At 28.7% G+C, this 25411-nt stretch overlaps 1 protein-coding gene across 6 annotated transcripts in view; it reads right to left on the bottom strand.

Moving 5' to 3' along the window:
• Window positions 1-25411, bottom strand: part of LOC117168748 (phosphatase and actin regulator 4B) — a 326157-nt gene that overhangs the window by 142451 nt on the left and 158295 nt on the right. The window lies entirely within an intron of this gene.

Consider the following 25411-nt stretch of genomic DNA (forward strand, 5'->3'; position numbering starts at 1 on the left):
GGGTGTGTTCCACATGCACTAGAGGGATGAAACTTGTTTGTGGTGCTTTTGGCTCTAATTGCAGGGATAATCATTAAAAACATTTTGACTTTTCGAAATTGTCAATTTTTAACGAATTTTATATTGTGCAGGGGTTGATTTGGGGTGTGTTCCACATGCACTAGAGGGATGAAACTTTTTTGTGGTATTTTTGGCTCTAAATGCAGCAATAATCATTTGAAACATTTTGACTTTTCGAAGTTGTCTATTTTTAACGAATTTTATTATATCTAGGGGTTGATTTGGGGTGGGTTCCACATACGCTAGAGGGCTGAAACTTTAAGATGGGACTTTTGGCACATAATACTGTCATAAATAATGAAAACATTTTGACTTTTCAAATATTTTATTTTTCGTTTTTTTCGTTTTTTGTAAACGTTGGGAACTTCAGACTCATTCCTTATAAGCCATAATATGAGATTGAAGCTGGAAATGGGATTTGCTGCTTGTAGGATATTTAACTGACCTTTTAAAGCTGAAAATGGGATAGGCTATTTGCAGAATATTTGACGTTTTTTTAGAGCTAGATCAGGAATTACATGAAATTATGAGGCATTTGGCGCTGGAAATGGGATATAAAATTGATAAGGTACTGAACAGACTTTTTGGTGGTGGATCAGTAATTTGTAGAACCTTATAAGTCATAAATATTGCTGAAAATGGGATAGGATACTTATGGGGTATTTGAATAATAGAGCTGGATCAGGGATTATAGGTCCTATAATAAATAGAGATTATATATGGAAATGGGATAGGCTACAAGTATAATATTTGACTTGCTTTCTAGAACTGGAAATGGGACAGGCTACTTGTAGGACATTAGACCTGCTTTCTAGAACTGTATCAGGGAATTTTAGGACACTATAAGTAATATATAATGCTAGAAATGAGATGGGACACTCATATAGTATGTGAATGTTTTTCTAGAGTGGGAATTACAGGAACTTATAGGGTATAAATAGCTGAAAATAGAGTAGGCCATTTGCAGGATATTTGACTATTTTGTTAGAGCTGGATCAGGAATGAAAATACCCTATAGAGCATATAGAGCTTGAAATGGGATATACGTGTAGAGTATTTCAATAGCTTTTTATATCTGGATCAGGAATTTTATAAAGTTATAGGGCATAGATTTTAGAACCGGAAATGGAATAGGCTACTTGTAGGGTATTTTTGAAGATCTTATGAGGTATAATTGGCACTGGAAAATGGATATAATCATGTGAATACTATTTGAATTTTCCCCTTGTTAAAAAACACCGCCATCTAGTATTTGAATATCAGCTTAATTTTCAATTACACAGTAATTTTTCTAAACTATGAATCATGCAAAAAAGAAATCACTTTCCAAAATATCTTTAATTTGACTAAGTTTTTCAAATTGCAACCTTTCAAACATTTTAAGGTAACTACTGTGTGTGTGTACTTTTTGGATGCAAAATGTGAGCGGTGTTTGGTATGACCAACCTTGAAATAACTGGTTTAGGGTGGTACCTTTGAAACAAGTGCAGCCCATAATAAATCCCATCATCGGAGCGTCGTTGACACGTTTCTCTGCTTTCTAGATTGAACACAACACTAACAATTGAAATTCAATATTATATTATTCAATTTTCCTGTCCTATGAACGTCTTTTTCGATACCGGAAGTGCCGGCCTCGTGGCACATCGCGCACTGTCACGACGCGTTCATGAAGACAAGGAGGAACGTCACTCGACTTAAGGCTAACGGATAACAGTTAGAAAATATATCCGGATGTCCGACCACGCACGGAGCGTGCGTAATCAACAATCTTTTTGTTTTGCGTTACAAAACTAAACAATTGATAAATTTCGCCACAATATTTTTAATATTGTAAACATCTTTTCACGTATAATAAAAAATTCTTTTCAACATTGCTTAGATGAATTAACTATCGAAAATTATATAGGAATCATTCAGTCAAAGAAACAAAATGTGCTAAACATGTTAGCCTCTTTGATGTATAAACATTTTTTGAACAAAAACATATTTGCATGTGTAAACATCTTTTTAACAGTGCTTAGATGAATCGGTTATAGAAAATTATATAAGAATCTTAGGTGCTAAAAGTATTGGCCTCTTTGATGTTTAAACATTTTTTCATACGTAAACATATTTTTAACAGTGTTTAGACCAATCAGCCATAGGAAGTTATAAAACAATCACTCATTAAACAAAACACAATTTACTAAAAATGTCAGCCTTTTTTATGTGTAAACCTTTTCTTATGCGTAAACATCTTTTCACGCGTAAGCATTTTTTCATGCGTAAACATATTGTCATGCGTAAACATCTCTTTATGAGAAATGATATTCTTTAAATTATCTAACATTGTTTTGATAAATCAGCTATCGAAATAATTCATCAAAAGCAAACAACACAATGTGTTAAACATATTAGCGTTTTTGACGTGAAAAAAATTTTTCAATCTGTAAACATCTTTTGATGTGCGTAAACAAATTTAACATTCCAGTTAAGCTAAAGTTCATTACGAGGTTTAAACAAAAATCTGTCTGGGGTTTTAGCTTAGAACCCGTGTATGGATTTTTACCAAAAATAATAATTTTTACGAAAAAAAAAACAATAAATATTACCCATAAATAATAAATGCCCTAAGAAACCTACAAGCTGTTAATTTATATCTGGAAATTTATATGGGAATATGGCAACACGAGTATCCACGGTGAGATTGGATTAGCTGCAAATGTTTTCACTCGAATTACCACAATTTTCTATAAATTACCACGAATTACCGAAAATTTTTAGAAATTTTGGAAATATTTGAATACTCTAAATTTCCGTGAATTAAAAAAATTTCCGAAATTTGAAAAAGTCTAAACATTTTAAAAACTTTTTAAACTTCCGTTAATTTTGAAATTTTATAAAAAAATTAATTTCAAACATATCACAAATTCATATAATTGTCAAAATGTCTACAATAATTGCAAAAATTTCCGTAAATATCGAAATAGTCGAAAAATGTCATTAATGTAAAAAATTTTAAAAACGTCTCAAATTTCCAAAATTCGCAACATTTTAAACATTTAAAATTTCCTAACATATTTTTAGTTTTTCAACTTTCAAAATTCTTTAAAATTTTTGGTGATGTATAAATTTACCAAACATTTTTTTAAAATTTAAATTTCCTGCATTCATATTAAAATGAAATTAAATTTGTCAAAACTCTTCCATATAAGCAGAAAACATGCCTAAGTTAAATCATGTCTAAATCACGTCTTCAAGCTTGTTAAATTTAGAACATTTCGACTTTTTTTATATTTATAAAATTGATTAAGTTGTAAAAATGTCTAAAAATGTTTAAATTAAAAAAAGATCTAAAATATAAAAAAATTTCCACAATTAAAAAATGTATAAAACTTGTACAATTTCAAATGTTGGTTCAAAATTTCCTGAATTCATATTAAAATAAAAATAATGTTTCCAAAATTCTTTCATATTAGCAAAAATTATGCCTGTGTTACAAAAAAAATCTAAAGAATTTTTAAATTTCGAACATTTCGAAATTTTGAAAATTCCAAAATATCTACAAAATTTCCCAAAATTCTAAAATTAAAAGAAGCGTTTAAAAAATGTATGCAAATTTATAAATTCTTACTCATTTTAAAAATTGTTAACATTTTTGGTAATTTATAATTTACCATGAATTTCTAAAATATTTAAAATTTCAGCAATCTTACCAAATTTCTTGAGTTCATAATAAAATTAAAATAAATTTTTGGAAGTCCCTCTAAAATATACCTTCCAAAATACTTTCAAAAATTATAAGAAATCATGTCTGTGTTACAAAAAAAACGTCTAAGAATTTTTTTCATTTCAAGAATTTCGAAAAAAAATTTGATTTCTAAAATGGTCAAAATGTTTAAAATTTCAAAAATTGGCAAAATGCCTTAAATTTTAAAAATTGTCTAAATATCTTAAATTCAAAATTTCAAAATGGTTTAAGATTCAAAAATTTAAAAAAATTTAATTGTGAATCTTTCCAAAGTTTTGCACATTTTTTAACTTTCAGAATTGGTGGTAATTTATAAATTTACCGTACTTTTTCAAAATTTCCTGAATTTATATTAAATTTAAATAAGGGTTTCCAAAATTCCTCCATATGAGCAGAAATGATGCCTGTCTTACAAAGGACGTTTAAAAAATTTTAATTTCGAACATTTCAAAAAAGTTTTATTTTTCTGAAATTTCTCAACATTTTCAAAAATTTAAAATGTTCAATAATTTCTAAGGATTCTGAAAAAAAATTATTTCCGTAAATTTTAAAAATGTTTAAAATTTCCGGAATTAAAAAAAAATTCGTATATTTCCAAAAATTTCAAACATTTCAAATTATAAAATTTCTAAAACTTTCAAATTTTCTATTATCTTTGATTGAATTTTTTCTATTTCTTTCCGAAAATCGTCGACAATTTGCTTTTGTCTTTTTTTATCCTAGATTCTCTAAGATACTCACGATATTTCTCAAAATTGGGATCGTAGAGCATTTTTATAAAAATAGAGGAAAAAGGGGGAATAAGAGACTGCCTCTAATCCTTGCCAATGTTTTCGCTATCAGTTAACTAATATTTTCACAAGACGTCAAACTGAAGACTTCAAACTGAAAAATTCTAACTACACTTTCCAACTGAAGACGTCCGACTGAAGTCTCTCATCCTGAAATTTCGCAATTTACCATTTTAAAATTAGGATTCTTGATTTAAGTTTAGTTTCTGAGGGACGAAACCACGAGCTAAAGTTCAACTATCTTGAAACTTTGGCCCAGCGAATGATCCCGAGTGGCTGACCGCACGTAGAGTTTCTCCACTAGCTACGTACCCCTAGGTTTATAAAGTAGTATAACTGCATCCCCTAAATTCTACAAGCAAAAAAGTTTCAACTAAAGTTGCCCAGAATCTCCACCATTTTGGAATTTTACTTGTCAAGGCTAGTTGTACAAATGCGACTGTCAGATAAGAAGATCGATGAAGCTAATCGAGAATTAGATCAATCGTCCGATGTCGTTAGTTAGTTGGAAACGAAAATTCAATTGGGATGGATTTTATAGAAAATCTAGTGGTCACCAAAATTGTTTTTCAAGACATTTTCTCTTAAATGACTACCATCGAAATTAGAGAAACGTCCGTAGCAGATAAGCAGGGGCGTTTCTGGATCACGAAACCTACCTGGCCGACTTCGAGAACACGAAATTATAAGAGACAAATTTGCGTAAACAACTTCAAGGTTATTTATTATCCTAATTACCTTTTTCGCATAAACAATTTCAATAACAAGGGTGATTTATTGCTTCCGTGTAGATTATGTATGTAATTAAAGAAATCGAAGCAAAATGCTTGTTTTAGATAATAAATAACCTTAGAGCTGTTTACGCAAAATTCTTAATTGAGATAATAAATAACATTGGAGCTGTTTAAGCTAACATTTTACGCAAAATGCTTAACTGAAATAATAAATAACCTTGGAGTTGTTTATGCAACATTTTTACGCAAATGCTTAATTAAGGTAATAAATAACATTGGAGTTATTTACGCAAAATTTTAACGTAAAACGCTTAATTGAGATAATAAATAGCCTTGAAGTTGTTCACGCAAATTCGTCCCTCACAATTGCGCAATATCATTGTGGTTTCGTGGTCCATAAACGCTCCTTACTATCAACTATCCTCTTTCTTCCGTAAGAATTATTTTTTAAAGCAATATTTAAAACAATATAAATTATTATTTTGGATACGTCAAATTTTTAAGTCTTTTTCAAAGTTTTTGGTCCAATTTGATAGTTTTTTTCTTTGAAATAATTGTTAAAACAATATTTAAAACAATATTAAGTTTCTCTGCTTTTTTCCCAGCAAGTTTAAGAGGGAATAGTTAAATAGGTGAATTGCAAACAAAGGCGAAAAGAGGGTCGATTGTCACCAGGAAAATCTTGTTGGTCCATTTATTTTTTTATTTATGAAAGCACGACCGAGTACGGATAAGTGGGAATATTGATCGAAAATCGATAATTTACCCGACTCCTGCACTCCCATAGATGATTCGCAAAACATTTCACGAGTGGATTTATTAAATTCCATTCAATTTAACTGAATTGGAAACAGAGGACACGGAAAATACGAATTTCCAAAATTTCTATCTAAATATGCAAATCTGATTACCATCGAAATTTTATTTGGTTCTCGGAAAAAATCGAGGACAATTGTAAAAATTTGCGTTACATTTTTTGATACAGATGAATAATTTACGGGTGGTCAAATAACTTCATTTTCAACATTTTTTGAATTCTTGCTGATTTTTCTTTAACAATTTTTCATTTTTTCTGTCCATTATATACAAAGATTAAACTTCAATTAAAAACTGTTGAATCTTTAACCACATTTTTTAAAGTCTTTTTAATTTGTCAAGAAAAAAATTATTTTTTTCAAATACAGTCAATTTTCTATCCACAAAACTGAATTCTCAACAAAAAATGCAATAGTTGATATTTTAAACAAAAAATATCAGATTTTTATCAAAAGAGGTGAATTTAAAATCCGAAAAAAGTGAAATAAGAAAAAGACGAATTTTCAACAAAAAACTTGAATTTTCAGAGAAATAGTCAAATTTTTAATTAAAACAGATTAGTTTTCAAACAAAAATGTACAAATTCATTTTTCAAAGAAAAATTTCAAAACAAAATCAAGAGTGAATTTACAAGAACTGATAACAAATTTTCATCCCAAGCGATGAATTTTCAACTAAAATTATAAATTTCCAAAAATTCATCTGAAAATAAGAATTTCTAAACAAGCTGATAAACTTTTAACAAAATATCATTTTTTACGAAAAAAAATCGATTTTTCCACAAAACACGTTAATTTTTAACAAAACAGTTGAATTTTTAATTAAAAAAAGATAAATTTTCAGCCAAATTGTTGAATTTTGAACCAGAACAGATGAAAGTTGAACTTTCTTAAAACTTACTTTCGTGGTTGTAGATTCATAATTTTAGTTGGTAATTCGTATTTTCATATCAATTAGTAATTTTTGAAACTAAAAATTCAATTGCTTTAAAGAGAATTCATTTTTTATCAACAATAATTTTCTGAAATAGAAATTTAACTATTACCTTTTTGTTTAAAATTGATCTTTTTAATATAAAAATTCAATTATTTAGTTTGAAAAATTTTGAAAAAAGGGACAGATATAAACTACAAATTATTCAAATATAAATACGTAAGGAATTTTCTTGAAAATTCGTCTTTTCCTGTAACAACATAATCTTCTGGGTGTAAAATTCAACAATTTCATTTTTTTAAAATATTTTGTTACAAATTTATGTATTTTGCTAAAAATTCATCTTCTCTATAGAGAACTATTTGTTCAATTCAAAATGTAACTACTTTCTTAAAAATGCAACTGTTTCTTAGAAAATTCGCTATTTCGGTTTGAAAGTTCAACAGTTTCGGTTTGAAAGTTTGAAAGTTCAACTACTATCTTAAAATTAGAAATCACTTTTCTAAATTGACCAAAATTATTAACCCTGAAAACAAATTTGGTTGCTTTGTTCTTTTTCGCTTATTTTTAACAGAAATCTTCTTTGGTCTTGGACAACGAAAACCGCAGGTTTAGGAAAAAAAACTTTGCAAGCGAAAACTTTAGAAAAGAGGAGCTTTTTTAAGAAGAAGGAATATTTTTCTCCACTTAGACAAATCCCCCGAGAGTTGAAAGTACGATGAAAAAGTTGCGTTTTCACGGAAGATTCATACCAAGTTTCTCAAGTTTTTCCTTTCATCATAAAATGAGGGGAAAAAGTCTCTTTTCACGAAAAAGTTTTTACTATATGTATGTGGGGTGTATTCTCATTCAAAGGATTTTTATCAAATTGAGTCAGCAAAAATTGAAAAATGAGAATTGTTAGTAATTATTTATAAACTAGAGGACAATATTTCTCTTTTAATTGTCACTAATTTCAAAGTAAAACTGAAGGCGAACTTTATAAAAAAATATTTGAGGTTTAAATTATTTAGTTAACAATAGTTAAGAAGTGTATATTTTTGCTTTCTCTTTCGGTAAACGTTGCAAATTATTATTTAATCCAAATGTTTTAGGGCCCATTTTCATCCTTAAAAGATTTTATTCAGGAAAATATTGTTTATAAAAATGATGATTGTATACTTCCTCAAGTTTATTTTTAAAACAAAAACAGTTTTTAATCTGTAAATATCTTTCAGAGTAGTCATTTTAATGATAAGAACAAAAACCCAAATTTCTTCCCATTCTTTTAAAATTATAATTGTGAAATTCAAACTTTTTTTTATAAATGATTTTAAGTTGAATTATTTTTATTTTAAGTGTTTCCAAATTAGGAATTTCTAAATTTGTTATTTATATATTAAAATTCAACAAATTTTACTTGAAAACTAAATTTTTTAAATGAAATAATTAAAATATGATTATTTGATAGCATTTAATTATAAATCAATTTTTTTGAAATTATTTAAAAATTGAAAATAGTTTATGAAGTTTGAATCGGACGCTCAGATTTAAAAATATTGATTAATTCAAATATTCACAATAGATCAACTTGAACTGTTATTTATACAAAAAATTTATTATTTTAAATGCTTTAATTTGTTTCATTCTTCGAAACGGCATTAAAAAAATGTTTAAATTGAAAAGGTACGCTTAACAATGAAGACATAGAATGGACCATTTTTACATTAACAAATTTTATAATTACGCATAGTAAACTGAATGATTTCATATTTGAAAAATTGAAAAATTTCGGGCCCGGATCAGATAACAGCTCACAACTTTCTTGCGCCTAGAGTGGGGCGCCAAAAAGTTATGATCATTTCTTTAAACCGGGCCCTCAATTGAACTTAAAATTTTTAAAAAATCGAACTTATTTTAAATCACATTATATCATTTGATATTTCAAGTGATTCAATAATCTTTTCTTCTAAAAATATTTTTAATTTCCGTTCCAAAAATAAATGCTTAATTTACTACCATTTCCCGGTTTTCCCGATCTTAAAACATTTCCGTTGATACTCTGGTTTTTCGATCAAGTGACCACCCTGATCAGGCTAAAAAAAATTGCAACTTTCACTTGAAGAGAAAGCAAAAACATAAAACTCTAAATAACTATTGTTAAATAAGCAATGCCTTCTATTAAGTATGAGAATACTTTCCAAAATTTTATAAATCACTTCTTGCCAATGCTCATTTTCGAGGTTGAGATAACAAGTGAACATCCTTAAATTTGAATTAAAATTTATTGAACCAACTGATCAAAGTCAGACTCAATTTACCAGCTGCTTGGGGCAATGAATCAACTTTTGAAGCGAGAAAATAATTCTGGTCGAATTTAACCTTAAGTAAACCTTAATGAGAAACGAAAGGGTGCGATAAAAGATTTCTGGGGTAGTGGATAATCAGGTGGAAAACTGTGACAGAGTGTTCAAACTTACTGGGCAGTCAATATCGAGGGATGTGTTATCCGACACTTGTGCCATTAGCGTCGATCGAGTGACAGTAAATTTCCTCGTAGCAACACATTTTAATTTAAATTTTCGTACCTGCGATGATTTTTGTTTTTGTCGAAGACGATTACAGAATCTTTGACTAAAGATGTTTAGAATGTTTTAATCAGTTTCAATTAAAAGTTTTGTAAACATCCCCAAGGTGTTTCAAGCATCTTCAGCCAAATATGTTCAGAACATCTTCAGTCAAATAATATTGTAACATCTTCAGTCAAATAATATTGTAAACATCTTCAGTCAAATAATATTGTAAACTTCTTCTGTCAAATAATATTGTAAAAATCTTGTATGAATGATTTTGTAGGCATCTATGGTTAAAGATGTTCAGATATCTTCACTCAAATATTCAATAAAAATCGTCAGACAAAAATGCTTGAAATATCCTCATTCAGTGATGTACTAAAGATTCTGTAAACATTTTTAGTCAAAAAAATTACTAACATCTTAGATCAAAGATGTCCCAAACAGCTTTTTATCAAAGATGTCAGTAATATCTTTGACTAAAAATGTTTACAGAATCTTTGGTACATCACTGAATGAGGATATTTCAAACATTTTTGTCTGACGATTTTTATTGAATATTTGAGTGAAGATATCTGAACATCTTTAACCAGAGATGCCTACAAAATCATTCATACAAGATTTTTACAATATTATTTGACTGAAGAAGTTTACAATATTATTTGACTGAAGATGTTTACAATATTATTTAACTGAAGATGTTACAATATTATTTGACTGAAGATGTTTTGAACATATTTGGATGAAGATGCTTGAAACATCTTGAGGATGTTTATAAAACTTTTAATTGAAGCTGATTAAAACATCTTGACCGAAATTATTTACAGTATCTTTGACTGAAAATATTTACAGCATCATTGGCCGATGAAATTTACACAATCTTTGGATAAGATTATTAAAACATCTTTGACTGTAGATGTTTACAGAGTCATGGACTTAAGATGACTGAAGACGTTTACACTATCTTCGATAAAATATATTTAAACATCTATGACCAAAGATGTTTACAAAATGCTTGACTGAAGATGTTTACATCTTCTTTGACTACGATGTTTAAAAAATCATTGACTGATGTTTACACAATCTTTGACTGAAGATGCTTCAAATATCTTTGACCCAAGATGTTGAAAAAATCATTGACCGACAATGTTTACAGAATATTTGAGGTATGTAAAGCTGGCACAACACTATGAAGGTATAGAGATGTAACCTGTTTCATAATTTAGGGCTCATTTAGGGCTAATTTGGGCCCGTGGTCCTAAATTTTGGGCTCTTTAATTTTTTTTTAAATAGAGTTTGCGTTGGCTTAACGTTAAGCTGGGCGAACATTGCTCTAGAAGGTGCTAAAAATGATTTCACGGAAAATTCAACTTATACAATAATTTAGGGCTCATTTTGGGCTCTGGGAATATGATAATGAAAATTTTTTTTAAATTGTTTAAACAATTCTAGTAAAAATAAAGTAAACAATTTTCTTCCTTTACTTTAAGGCTCACTTGGGGCTCCGTAAATATGTTATTTGAATTTTACAATAAATTGTTTAAGCAATAATGTTTTAAACAAATTTGCAACAAAAAATATTTTCTTTTCTCCTGCATAATTTCAGGCTCATTTAAGGCTCCTGAAAAATCATCGATCGAAGGTCGCGTGATATTTCCTTTGCCCTTTTTTTTGGTTATATATGGTGTTGTGCTACCTTAACGTTATAAAAAATACATGAAGAAAACAATAAAACCCATTTTTACTGCTCGCATAATTTAGGGCTCATTGAGAACCCAGAGTCCTGAATGAGCCCTAAACTATTCTATAAGGTGAATTTTTAGTAAAATCATTTTTATAACGTTTTACAGCAATCTTGAACTAACTTATTGTTAAGCTATTGCAAACTCTATTTTTTACAAAAAATGCGAGAGCCCAAAATTGAGTAAAAATGGGTTTAATTGTTTTCTTCATATATTTTCTATAACGTTAAGCTGGCACAACACCCTATATCAAAAAAAAAAGGGCAAAGGAAATATCACGCGACCTTCGGTCGATGATTTATCAGGAGCCTTAAATAAGCCTGAAATTATGCAGGAGAAAAGAAAATATTTTTTGTTGCAAATTTGTTTAAAAAATAATTGTTTAAACAATTTATTGTAAAATTCAAATACCATATTTATGGAGCCCCAAGTGATTCTTAATATAGGTAAAGGAAGAAAATGGTTTACTTCATTTTTACTAGATTTGTTTAAATAAAAATTGTTTAAACAATCTTTTTGAATTTTTCATTATCATATTCCCAGAGCCCTAAATGAGCCCTAAATTATTGTATAAGGTGAATTTTCCGTGAAATCATTTTTAGCACCTTTTACAGCAATGTTCGGCCAGCTTAACGTTAAGCTAGTGCAAACACTATTTAAAAAAAAATAAGAGCCCAAAATTTAGGACCACGGGCCCAAATTAGCCCTCAATGACCCCTAAATTATGAAATAGGTTACATCTCTATAACTTCATAGTGTTGTGCCAGCTAGCATCTTCGACTGATGATGTTTACAAAATGTTCCTAACAGATGTTTACAAAATCTTGTATACAAGATGTTTACTATATCCTTTGACTGAAGGTGTTTAAAAACATCTTTTGCTGAAGATGATTAAAACATCATTAGCTGAAGGTCACTGAAACATTTTTAGGATGTTTATAAAATTTTTGTCTGAAGATGCTTGAAACTTCTTCAACCGAAAATATTTATTGAATATTTGACTAAAGATGTCTACAGAATCATAGATGAAAGGTCTTTAAAACATATTTGATTAAAGATGTTTAAAACATCTTTGAGCGAAGATGGGTAAAAAATCTTTGACCGAAGATCTTTACAATATCTTTGCCCGAAAAGGTTTACAAAATCTTTAATAAAAGATGTTTGAAAAATCTTTGATTGAAGATGTTTGCAGTATCTTTGACTAAAGATGTTTCAAAATATTCGACTGCAGATGTTTACCGTATGACAATTCCAATCTTTTAGGGTTAAAATAATTTAAAAAAACTCGATTTATGAAAATTCAAAATAATTCAAGTTAAATTTTAAAAAGTGTTAATAAATTGAAAAAAAAAGAGTTAAAATCAACAAAATTTCACTGATTTAAGGAAATTTCGAAGAACTCGATGAAATTTAGAAATATTCCAGGTGATTTAGACATAATTCACATGACCTAAAAGCCATGAAAAAACATACAAAAATTCAGTAACTTTTAAATAATTTTAGAAAAATTAAAGGGAATTTAAAAAAACTTGATTAGATGCCTAAACATTCTAAAAACTTTTAATGTTCTGTAAACTAAATCTATATCTTCCGAAACTCTATGAAATTCTTCCGAACTCATTAAAAAATTGTTCAAATCCCGTAAAATAATTAACCTCCTTGCAAATCCCTCGAAATTTGTTTAATCTCTTGAAATTGCACTGAAATCTTATAAAATAAACTAAAATATTTCAAATCCTTTAAAATCCCATCAAATTATTGAAATAAACTGAAAAATTAGAAAATCTTTGACCCAATTGCAAAATCTCTGATAATAGATGTTTAAAAAATCTTTGGTAATGAATGTTTACAAAATATTGGATATTTGTGTAAATTCTTTGATAACAGATATTTGAAAAATCATTGACAGAAGATATCAACAAGATCTTTCATAGAAGATGTTAAAAACATATTTGACAAAAGATGTTTACATCTTTGATCGAAGATTTCAGAAACATCATCAATAGAAGATGTTAAAACATCGTTAATAGAAGATGTTTGGAATTGCTTTGATAGAGGATATTTCAAGCATTTTTGACCGAAGATGTTTACAAAGTCTAAGAAAGATGATTTTTACAAAATCATTGATAGAAGACGTTCAAAACATCTTTGGTCCGAGATGTAAAATTGTATATATCAGCTTTGGCCCAGGATGTATACGTCATATTTGGCCCAAGATATTTACAGCATCTTTGACCAAAGATGTTTACTAAACCTTCAATAATAGATGTTTACAAAATATTTTATAAAAGATGTTTGGGAATGTTTTACTCAAGATGCTTAAAACGTCTTGGACCGAAGATTTTTACAGAATCTTTGACTGAAAATGAGTACAGCATCTATGACCAAAGATATTTACAAATTCTTTAACTCAAGATGTTTAAAACATCTTTAAATAAGGTGTTTCAAAAAGTCTCGACTGCAAAAATTTGAATCAGCCTTGACTGAAGATGTTTAAAAATCTTTGACTGAAAATGTTTGCTGAATCTTTGAATAAAAATGCTTAGAACATTTATGACCAAAGATGTTTACAAAATCTTTGATTGAATGCGCTTAAAACATTTTTTACCGAAAGTATTTACATAATCTTTGACTGAAGATGATTACCTCATCATTGGCCAAAGATGTTCACAGAATCTTTGAATCAAGATGTTCAGAACATCTTTGATGGAAGAGGTTCTATCATATCTTTGATCGAAGATGTTTACATCATCTTTGACTGAGATGTTTACAACATATTTAACCTAAGATTTTTTTTTACATCTTCGACTGAAAACGTTTACAGAATTTCAGACTGAAGATCTTTAAAAAATATTCGCCAACGATTTTTGGAACATCTTTGACTAAAGATGTTCACAAAATCTTTTACAAAAGATATTTATAAAATCTATGATAACTGATGTCTGCAAAATCTTAGGTAATGTATTTTTACAAAATATTTGATATTTTTGTAAAATCTTTAGGACAAGATGTTAAAAACATATTAGGTAGAAGATGATGAAAACATCTTTGACAGAAAAGGTTGGAAACAGCTTTGATAGAAGATGTTCAAACATGCTTGATAAAAGACGCTGAAAACATCTTTGATATCTGATGTTTCAAGCATCTTTGACAGCAGACGTTTCAAACATCTTTAATATCAGATGGTTTAAACAATTTGACCGCAGATGTTTAAAAAATATCGATTAGAAAATTTTGAAAACATTTTTGATAGAAAATGTTAAAAAATCTCTGACAATAGATGTTTGAACATATTTGATAGAAGATGTTTACAGTATCTTTCACCGAGGACCGTCACACATAAAATCAGAAATGTTTACACATAAATTTGACTTAGGTCATAATTTCGGACACATCTACTGTTTTTTATTAAATTTTAAATTTATTTTGCAGAATAATTGAAGACGGGAAATATGCGTAATTCTCTACAGTAATATAGATATGGTAGATTCGCGTGCTCTGCTCTTCGATTCCCTTCGCGAAAATCAATATAAACATTTCACGGCCTGAATATTTAGCGTGTCTAGAATTCTATGACATTTAAATTGTGTTTATAATAAATGTTGCACGAAAACAAATTTATAATTCAAACAGAAAAATACTGAAAAATCAAATCAGCAATACAACAAAACGTTTGAAGAAATGTTTGTTTGGACCATTAAAAATCTGATTTATTAACCATAATACAAAATAATAAATTATGATGCAAATCCCTGTTTTAAGGATTTTCCCTATATAATTTTAAAAATTCCCTAACATTTCCCTGATGATTTTAAATTTAAAGTCAAATTCAAAATAATTCAAATAAATTGGTAACAAAATTACATTATTTCAGTTTAAAGTTCTCGAAAATACCTTGGAACTTTTAAAACTATCCTAAAATATTTCAAATTATTTTAAGTCTTTTGAAATTCCATTCAATTATTGAAACCAATTGTAGATTACTACTGAAAACAATGGAAAATTCCTTGGAATTGTAAAAAATACTAAATTTTTTTTGTAATCTTTGAAAATTCTTTTTAAAAAATTGTAAGCCTCTTAAAGATGCCTTGGAATATTTTTAAATACTTTAAAATATTTCAAATCCTTTGAAATCCCATTAAATTACGGAAACCAATGTAAAATTCCTTGGAATTTTATAAAATACCCTGAAATATTTCAAATCCTTTAAAATCTTATGAAATTCCTAGACATTTTTTTTAGATCTTTGAAAGTCCTTTATATTATTAGAAAGAATCGAAAATTCTTTGAAATCTTCTAAAATATCGTACCATTTTTTTGTGAATTCTTTAAAATCTTTTGATAATAACAAATTTTTAAATCAATTTAAATACTATAAAATTGAGTAAAATCTGATATTTCCAGAAATCCTGGAAAATTTATTAACATAACTTAAAAGCTTTTAAAATCCCTGAAAATCTTGGAAATTCTCAGAAATCTTGTAACGTCCCTTGAAATCTTTCAAATACCTAAAATATTTTAGATCTTTTGAAAAACTTTGCGAATGTTCAAAGTGTTTAAAAATTCTTTGAAAGTTTTAAAAATATCATAAAATTTTCAAATTCTTTTGGAATACATTCAAGTTATTAATACCTATTGAAAATTCTTTAAAAAATTGTAAAATACGTCAAAATATTAAAAATCCTCTGTAAATTTTAAAAGCTCTTTAAAATTCCTTGAAATTTTTCAAACATCCTAAAATCTTTAGAATCCTTTGCAATCCATTTAAATGATTGAAATCTATAAAAAATTCCTTGGAATCCTATCAAATACTCTAAAATATTCAAAACCCTCCGAAATCTTTGTAAAAACCTTGCATCTTTTTAAGGCTGTTGAAAAATCCATGGAAACTCTAAAAATAACATAAAATTTTTCAAATGATTTTTGCCTGATTTTCAGGTTTTTCCTGACCAGCGCCTCCCCGTAAATGCGAATTCAATTTAAATTTCGCGCCAAAACGATACAGAGGTTATATTTCTGCAATGCGACTTTGGCGCGAAATTTGAATTCTTAAAATGGATTTTCTGTAAACTCAGCAATATTTTGATAATTAAAAAGATTTTCATGATTAAAATTAATGATTCTGCGGCCAACCTGACGAATAAACATCGTTGGTTCAGCTAAAAATTTCTTCCCGTGTTTGTGTGTAAGTGGATGGTCTAGAATGTAATGTTTTTGTATACTAAAAGTGCAATGACGAGCTTCTTAGTAGGTGAAGTTGTAAGTAGTAATTTATAAAATTTCCAGGGTCTTTACTTGGGATAAAATCTATTAACAAGTCAGTTTAGTTTTTAAATTGTGGGCAATTTTCTAAGCCAATTATGTCGCTTTTAGAGTTGAGTGTACACTTTATGAAGTGCTAATCACGCCAAGAGGATATTCCGATCGATAGGAATAAAGTACGAAAAGTGCTCTACAACTCGTTTCTTCCTTAGTGAAGAAAATACCGATAATATGCGATAATATATGATAATAATTTTTTTTTTAAATAAAAGTTGTTTTATTAATTAGCAGTAGGTTAAAGATGTAACAATTAGGAGAAAGTAATGAAACTTATTGAAAATATAGAAAAAAAAACGTTTCTCTAGCTTATTCTCGAAAGTTGCATTTAAACCATTAGAGACTGTTTAAACAATAAAAAGCCAACTAAAATTTAAAAACTTACTATTCAAATTCATAAATGAGGCTAAACCATTACGATAATAACAATTATTCGCAATATAAGATAATGAATTGTTTAAACAGTAATACGTAAGTTGTAAAATATCAAATTCAGGTTAAACTTTTGATACTTCTTAAAAAACTAGCAAGAAAGTACGATTCCCTAGCTTTTTCCGTTAAAAAGTTGGATTCGTACATCCGTATCGATTTGCAAATTTATAATTTGTAAAGGAATTTTGAAGAATTATTAAATTAATATTATTATAAGACTTTAAAACAGTCCTAGAATTATAATCATAATAGTTTTGTTAGTGCAAATTCAATTCGTATTAATTCCCAAACTTAAAATATATATAAATGAAATGATTGAATGTATAAGTTAATAATAAAATTTGCAACAACTATTGAATTCTAAACAATTTTAATTAATATTATTATCTTTTTTTTTAATCTGGAATTATAATATTATTTTTATTAGTAAAAAAAATTAATTCGTATCAGTTTAAAAATTAAAAATTACATTCATTTCAATAATTACTGATTTGCAAATCAATTTTTTAAATATATTTTTTAAATGTTACTTGGATATCATGTGCAAAATTGTAGGCAGGGCAGTGTTTAATCGATATATTACGCTTGAGCGTGCGATTGTAGATATAGATAAACAAGGCTTTAAATATACGTTTTCATAAATTATGATTAATAAAATAGTCAATAATTGAAAGAAACTTCAACTAATAGATATTTTTGTTAACTTTTTAATTTACTGTAAGTGACTAAAATTGACTAATCTGGATCGATAATGTGACTAACGTTCCCATAAATTCAAAAAATTGAGAAGAATTCATAAGAAATTAAGATAATTAAAAGGAATTCAAAATGATTCAAGAGAATTGAAAAGCATTTTTAAAAATTCCAAAAAATCTTAAGAATTCAAGAGAATTCGATGAGATTTATGAGAATTTCAGGTAAATTTTAACGAATTCAGGACAAATTTATAAGAATTCAGGATGAAGTTCAGATGAATTGGAAAAAAATCAAAGTATTTCATTGATTTCACTAAAATTTAAGTAAGTTTAGAATTTAAGTGAATTAAAAAAAAAATAAAAAATAAAATAAAATTCCAGTAAATAAAAAAAAAACAGGGGAACTCCAAGGAATTCAAAACACTTCAGGATAAATTGATGAGATTTCAGAGTGAATCCCAAATCAATTAAAATTCCAAAAATCCAAAACATTCCATTGATTTCAGTAAAATTAAAGTAAATTTAGAAGAATTTAAAGGAATCCAATAGGTTTTCGTAAAACTCACTACATTTTGAATGAACTGAACCGAATTTAGGTCGTATTCAAAAAAATGTAAACCTATTCGAGATTATTTAAAAAGTTAATTTCACTATTATTCATTTAATTAAGTGAATTTAGAACTTTAGAATAAATTATTAGAAACTCAAATGATGTAAAAAAAAAATAATTTTATCCAGAAGATTCTCTTCATTTCAATAAAATTAAAGTCAATTTATAAGGATGAATTGAACAGAAGTCAGCTTGTATTCAACAGAATTTGATTGAATTGAATGAAAAATTAATTATCAAATTCTTTCAATTAAATTCTAGTGAATTTAAATGAATTTAAATATAATGAGAAGAACTCGATGAAATTCTTACAAATTTGAGGTGAATTAATGAAAAAATGAAGTGATTTGAATACCATTCAAAAATATTGGAAAATTTTACTGAATGTGTATTTAATTTAGAAAAGACAAACAAGTTCAAGAGGATTCAAGAATATACCAAAGATTTCAAGAGGATTGCAAAGAATTAAAAAGAATTGCGATGAATTCAAAAGAATTCAAGAGAGTTTTAAAGAACTCAAAAGGATTACAAAGAATTCAGGATAAATTAATATAAGAAGTTCAGGGTGAATTTCAAATGAATTAAAAAAAATGTTAATGCAAAATATTGAATTTATTTTAGTAAAGTTGAAGTGAATTTAGAAGAATTCAAGGGTATTCTAGAGAATTCAATGAAATTTAAACAAATTCAAGGTGAATTGAAAATCACTAAAATGAATGGAAAACCATTTTTAAATAAAATGAATTCAGATAAACGGTACTGAATAGAATTCAGCGCAAATTTAACAGAATTTAAGTGAAATCAAAATAAATGAGTGAAATACAATTCAAGCAATTTTAGAAGAATTTAAGGATTTAAGAATTTAATGCATTGAATTCATTTAACTCTGGGTTTAAAAGACTTCAGGGTGAATTACAAAAATAAAAAAATTGATTGAATCTAATAGAATAGAATGAATTCAAAAGAATGATAAAGAATTCTAAAGAATTCTAAAGAGTTCAGTATAAATTAACAGGAATTCCAAGAAAATTCCCAATGAATTGAAAACACTTTTTAAATCCAAAATAATCCAATGATTTTAGTGATATTGCAGTAAGTTTAGAATAATTCAAAGGAATTCAAGAGAATTCGACGAAATCCATACAAATTCATTAATAAAAAATATTTCATGTGGACGGAAAAACATTCCCAAAAATAAAAAAAATTCCATTAAATTCAGATAAATGTGAGTGAATAGAATACGTAAACTTAGAGGAAGTTAAGTACATCTATTAGGCGTGACACTAGCCAATTCTTTCCAGCGAAATTTATTGATTAACTAATAATTTTAATTTATTTGTTATACTGTACAGATTCTTATAGGTCCTTCCTTTACGTCTGTTTGGTTGGAAAGTCTATTTAAGTTTTAGAATTTTTTTGTAGATTCGCTGAAAAGTATTAGCTAGTGTCACGCCTAGTACATACGCTTTAAGGGAATCTTTTTGAAGGAATCTGATAAAATTCACAAGAATTCAAGGTGAATTTGAACGTCTTCAGGGTAAAATAAAAAAAATCCAAAAATGATCCATTCCATTCAGTGGATTTGGATGTAATTCCAAAGAATTCAAAAAAATTCAGAAATAATAATAGAGAAAAACCGACGAGCGCGCCCCTACCGGTTCCACGAGCAACTAAACGCACCAGCACATCCTTTTTAGTACAAAATACACAATTTTCTACGTACACATATGACATTTTAGTGTTAAATTTTTATGATAATGAGAATGTGAATGAAATGAGACATTTTCGAATTTGCAGACCTTTTCCTCCCCGCCGCATAAAGCACCACTGCAGCATCAAACATCCCACTTTGGACTGTGGTCGGGTGCGAGGTCAGTGACTCTCGATGCGTCTGCAATTACTGTACCGAAGGGTCATCGTCGCTGAACACGATTGCACCTGCACTCTAGAAATCTTATGCTATCGCCGCCCCATGCTTTCACACTCACGACGTGACGTCACTATTGACAAATTAATTAATTATTTTTTTATCCACCTTGATATAATTTTACTCTAATTACAAGTATTTCAGGGCGATGCCCATTTCTCTCATGTAGCTAAGGGATCGCCATACGCTGTCGCCAACCTTTATCAGCGGGGAGTCCGTTTTACTAATCAGGAATAAAGAACGAAACATAAACATTTTTTATTTTGGAACTAGTTATTTATTGCTTGCCTTATCAAGTTAAAAATTAGAAGTGTTTTTCAGGCCATGAGGCCATGTTTACCGAAATTAAACTGCAATAGTTGTTAATGTAACTAGGGCGATGCCTATTTCACCTTCGTCTACCTGCTTACTCTACCACCTCTACCCAAGTTCCCCTCATTTAGCTGAGGAATCGCCAGGCGCCGTCACCGACCCTTATCAACAGAAGGTTATATATACCATAATTAGGAATAAAATACAAAATATACCAATTTTTTACATTCTCATCCTATAATGTAGAATGTGTTACATTTTGCGCAAAATCGAGTGCGAAGCACCGAGATACGTGAAGAGAATGTGTTCACTAAAGACGGAAGAGCTTTAACAGAAGAGAGTTCACAATCGAAAATTACAGTTGTCGATTCGTTGATCTTTAATTTTGAAAGGTCTGCACGAATGTGAGACAAATACAAAGTCTGAGCGCGTAGCGCGAGGTAAACACAAAATCGAGCGCGAAGCTCGAGATAAATACATCAACGAGTGCGAAGCAAGCAGATTTTTTTTATTTTGCAATTATTGATTTTGAAATACTATCTACGAAATATACGTTTTATGGACTGCTAGTTAAATAGCAATTATCGCTAGTTGCGGTAGACTTTTGTTTATGTTAATACATTGTATCTGAAAATTCCAAAACTTTCAGACATTGGAAAAATTATATCTTTCAGAAATTCTGACCAACACTATTTCGCTACTCTTTTTCAAAATACATGACAGTATAAACATAATTTCATATATAAAGTGAGTCCGAGCGTTATACTTGTAAATATTTTTTTAAAAACTTTAATTTACAGCGGAACTTTAAAAATTAAACAAATCCGAACAAAAAATGTAGATTTAGAATATATTTTCAAATAGCGAATTGCAAAATTAAAAAATCTGCCCGCTTCTCGGGCACATTCTCATAGCGCGCTATGCGCGCGGCTCGCTTCGCAATCAAGTTTGAGCGCGCCTGGGGCGCGCAACTGTTGGTTCTCGCGCTTCGCGCTCGGTAATGCATTTACCTCGCGCTACGCGCTCGATCTTTGTGCATAAACTTTTTAAAACTAAAGATGGAAGAATCGAAAAACAGTAATTTGGTAATTGTGAATTTTCTTTTTTTAAAGCTCCTTCGGCCTTCACGAACATATTCTCATCAAGTATCTCGTGCTTCGCACTCGAGCTTATCCCTGAAATTTTATATCATTACCATTAATGTATATTATTATAATTCATAACTTACATTGGTATTAAAACAGAGGTAGTTTCATTGTCCGGTTTGAAAAACAATGCGAATTCTTTAAAAAAATGTTGTCGTTAAAACTTTTATTGCATTTTTAATCGTTTTTCCATAAAGTAAATTTGCTAATTTCTAGTAATTTTTATGATTTACAGTTTACACATATGGTCTATTGAGCAGCATTAACGTTTTTTAACTTCTAAATTATATACATATATTTTTTTTTTTTTAAATGCGTTTACATATTTGAGAATCTTTGAAATACTGTGAAATTGTTGCATGAAAAAATGTCATTTTTGGATTTTCCATTAATTTCTATGCTTTAAAAATTAGAATTTTTAATTTTTCAAGAAAATTCAAAAAGTTGTTGTAATAATTTTGTAGGGCATTTAACAATCAAACTTTTTCTTTTATTTCCTTTTTTTCATTTCGTCCGTTATTTGGCTTAAAGGGTTCATTTTCGTGTGTTTTTTGGTATTTTTCAAATACTTTGTCTCTGGTAATTTTTGGCTCAATGAAAAAAGTCATCAGGATAAATTGTTCAAATTTTTGAATACTATAAACATCTGTACAGAAAATTTTGAATTTTGAAAAAGGTAGTCTCAAAAATATTAAAAATGTGCCCACATTTTTAATTTTCATCTAAAATGGCTGGCTAACGAACTTGACCTTTAGTTTAGGACACTAAACGAGTGTACCAAAGGCCAATCTAATAGATTGATTTTTTCAAAAATATCGTGTTCACAGACAGACAAACATACAGATAGACACATTCGTAAAAACCTGTTTTTCGGATTCAGGGGGTCTCCAAACGTGGACATTTGACAACAACTGGGTGGGGGGGGGGGGGGGGGGGGGGGGGGGGGGGGTGAAAAGGCTTAATGTATGTAAAAAGGTTTATTTTTTTATCTAGCTAGGGCAGCTCACAGCGTCTGGCGATCCCTCAACTATATGGCGCTCAAATGGGCACTGCCCGCATTTTACACAGGGTGGTCACAAAATTTCATTTTTAAAATGAATTAAAAGCAATTCAACAATTAAAAAATAATTAATTAACTTCAATAAGATAGAAATGAGTTTAGAAGAATTCAAGGGAATTTAAAAAGTTCTGAAGAAATGTCTAAGAACTCAAGATGAGTTTAAAAGGCTACGAGATAAATAGAACTAAGGCTAAACAAAAATTCATTGAATTCAGTTAAATTCAGTAAATTTAGAAGAATTCGTGTGAGTTAAGAAAATTACAAAGGATCCAAAAAAAATTAAAAAGAATTCAGGGTCAATTCCAAATTGAATCAAATTAATTTTAAGCAGTATTAAAAATGTTTGAAACCCTAGCGTTAAAAATGAAACTGCTTTGTCGAAAATTCGACTTTTAGCTTTGAAAATTCGACTAGTTGGTAAAAATTATTCTCTTTTGTCGAATTTTTTTCATAATTTAAAGTTTAATTCTCCTACATTAAATCAAACTACTACACTCTTGGTTTAAATTGATCTTTTTTAGTTTCAGAATTCAACAATGAGGTTAAAAAATGAAAGTAAAATAAACTGAAAATTAATAAAAACAAATTTGAACTAATATCACATCCATGATTTAGATAAATAAAACTAAGACTAAACAAAAATTCATTGAATTTAAATTAATTGCAAAAATTATTTTAAATCTTTTAAATTCTCGGCTTAAAAATTAAACTGTTTTATAGGAAATTCGTCTTTTGGCATTAAAAATTGGACTATTTGGTAAAAAATTTAACTGTTTTGTCCAAACTTCGTTTTTTTTTTTTATTTGAAAATTAATTCTCTTACATTAAAGTCTAACTAATACACTGTTGGTTTAAAATTGATCTTTTTTAATTAAAAAAATTCAAAAATTTAAGAACGAAAAAAATATAAACTAAAAATTAATAAAGTTATATTTGACCTAATTTCACATCCATTGAAAATTCGACTATTTGATATAAAAAATCTAATTTGTACAGAATTCATCATGTTTGTATACAATTAATCTTTGGAGCTGAAAACCTTTTTTTTGGTTGAAAATTTAACTGCTGTAGAAAATTCGTCTTTTTGTTTTGAAAATTCACTACATTTTTGACAAATTTCATCTTTTATGGGTGAAAATCCAACTGTTTGGTTAAAAATGAATTTTTTTGGTTGAAAAGTTGTATTTCTTATTATACGTATAAGTGCTCCGTAGAAAATTCGTTTTTTAAATTGAAGATTAATTTTTTCTAATGAAATCTGGCAATTGGTTGAACATTAAAATTAATCTATTGTGGTAGGGGCCTCAACTATTTGGTTGGAGATTCGTTCTTTTTGCTTTAATTCAACTGTTCCTGATTTAAATCAAAATTTTTCCTTGGTTGAAATATCAACTAATAAATTTTGTTCAGAGAATTCATCTGTATGGTTTCATGTTCTAAAGTTGACAAGGGTCAGCGATAGCGCCTGGCGATCCATCAAGTAGACGGCGATTTTTTCGGAATTTATGTATATTTTTCAGGGAAAAGTACAGAAATGTGACGGACAATTGTGAAAAAAAACCCGAAATCTGGTGACTTTATCTTTAAAAAGTAATTAAAAAAAAATCACTAAAGCTGTGTGACAGTCTTGATTATTCTTGACAGTTTCTTAAATTGCTTACAAAAATTCTCTGATTTTTGCCATTTTTTTTTTTTCAAAATCCCTGACATTTTTATGTCCAGGTATTCCCTACTGCAGTCGCATTGAATAATAAGTGTGATTAAAGCCGGTAATTTAAACGGCTGTTACTCTACTCGTACTTAAAATAAGCTCGGAAACCGATAGTACGATCGATCCTGCAATTGCAAGGAACATGGTATTTGAAGCCGGAAATGGCAGAAAAGAAAGAAAGAGCTGGAGTTGAGAAATTGAGAAGGTTGCAAATGCCGAGTATTTCAAAATAAGGAAGCTGAATTTCTGGCACCGGTATCTGGGTGGAATATCCGGTGACCTCACTACGTAGCCGGGTCACGCAACTTCCCGGGTCATCACAAGCCACAGGCACAGAACTTCGAAGGTGACCAAATTCCATCCGAAATCATTCACGCCGATTAAAAGTCCCAATTTCAAAAATTCCATAAGAAAGAATATATTATATTTTTATAGTCGAGAAAAAAGTATAGTTGATCAAACTTTTTTGAAATATTTGGACAAAACTCGTAAATTCTATACTTTAATTTCTCCCCTTCCGATTTATTAAAAACTGGAAGCATTGCTTTCGCGGATAGTGTCACATTTTTTCTCAAAAAATTCCACACCGAATGGAAAGCTTATGAATGCAGATGGCAGGTTTCACGAAGAATGTGCATCCATCAAACTTTCTGATACCTATTATAACACTCCAAAGTCGATGAAAACCTATCAACAAAAGAGTCACAATAATCCGATTATGAAATGATCCACAGTAATTGCAAATTCCCTACTGTAATTATTTCTCCCCCTTTGATTTAAGCAAACCTGCAATCATTTTCGCGGAAGGTTTTACACGTTTTATGAAAAAATAGAGGAAG

The sequence above is a fragment of the Belonocnema kinseyi genome, chromosome 1 (genome assembly GCF_010883055.1).
Source record: "Belonocnema kinseyi isolate 2016_QV_RU_SX_M_011 chromosome 1, B_treatae_v1, whole genome shotgun sequence".
Lineage (NCBI taxonomy): Eukaryota > Metazoa > Arthropoda > Insecta > Hymenoptera > Cynipidae > Belonocnema > Belonocnema kinseyi.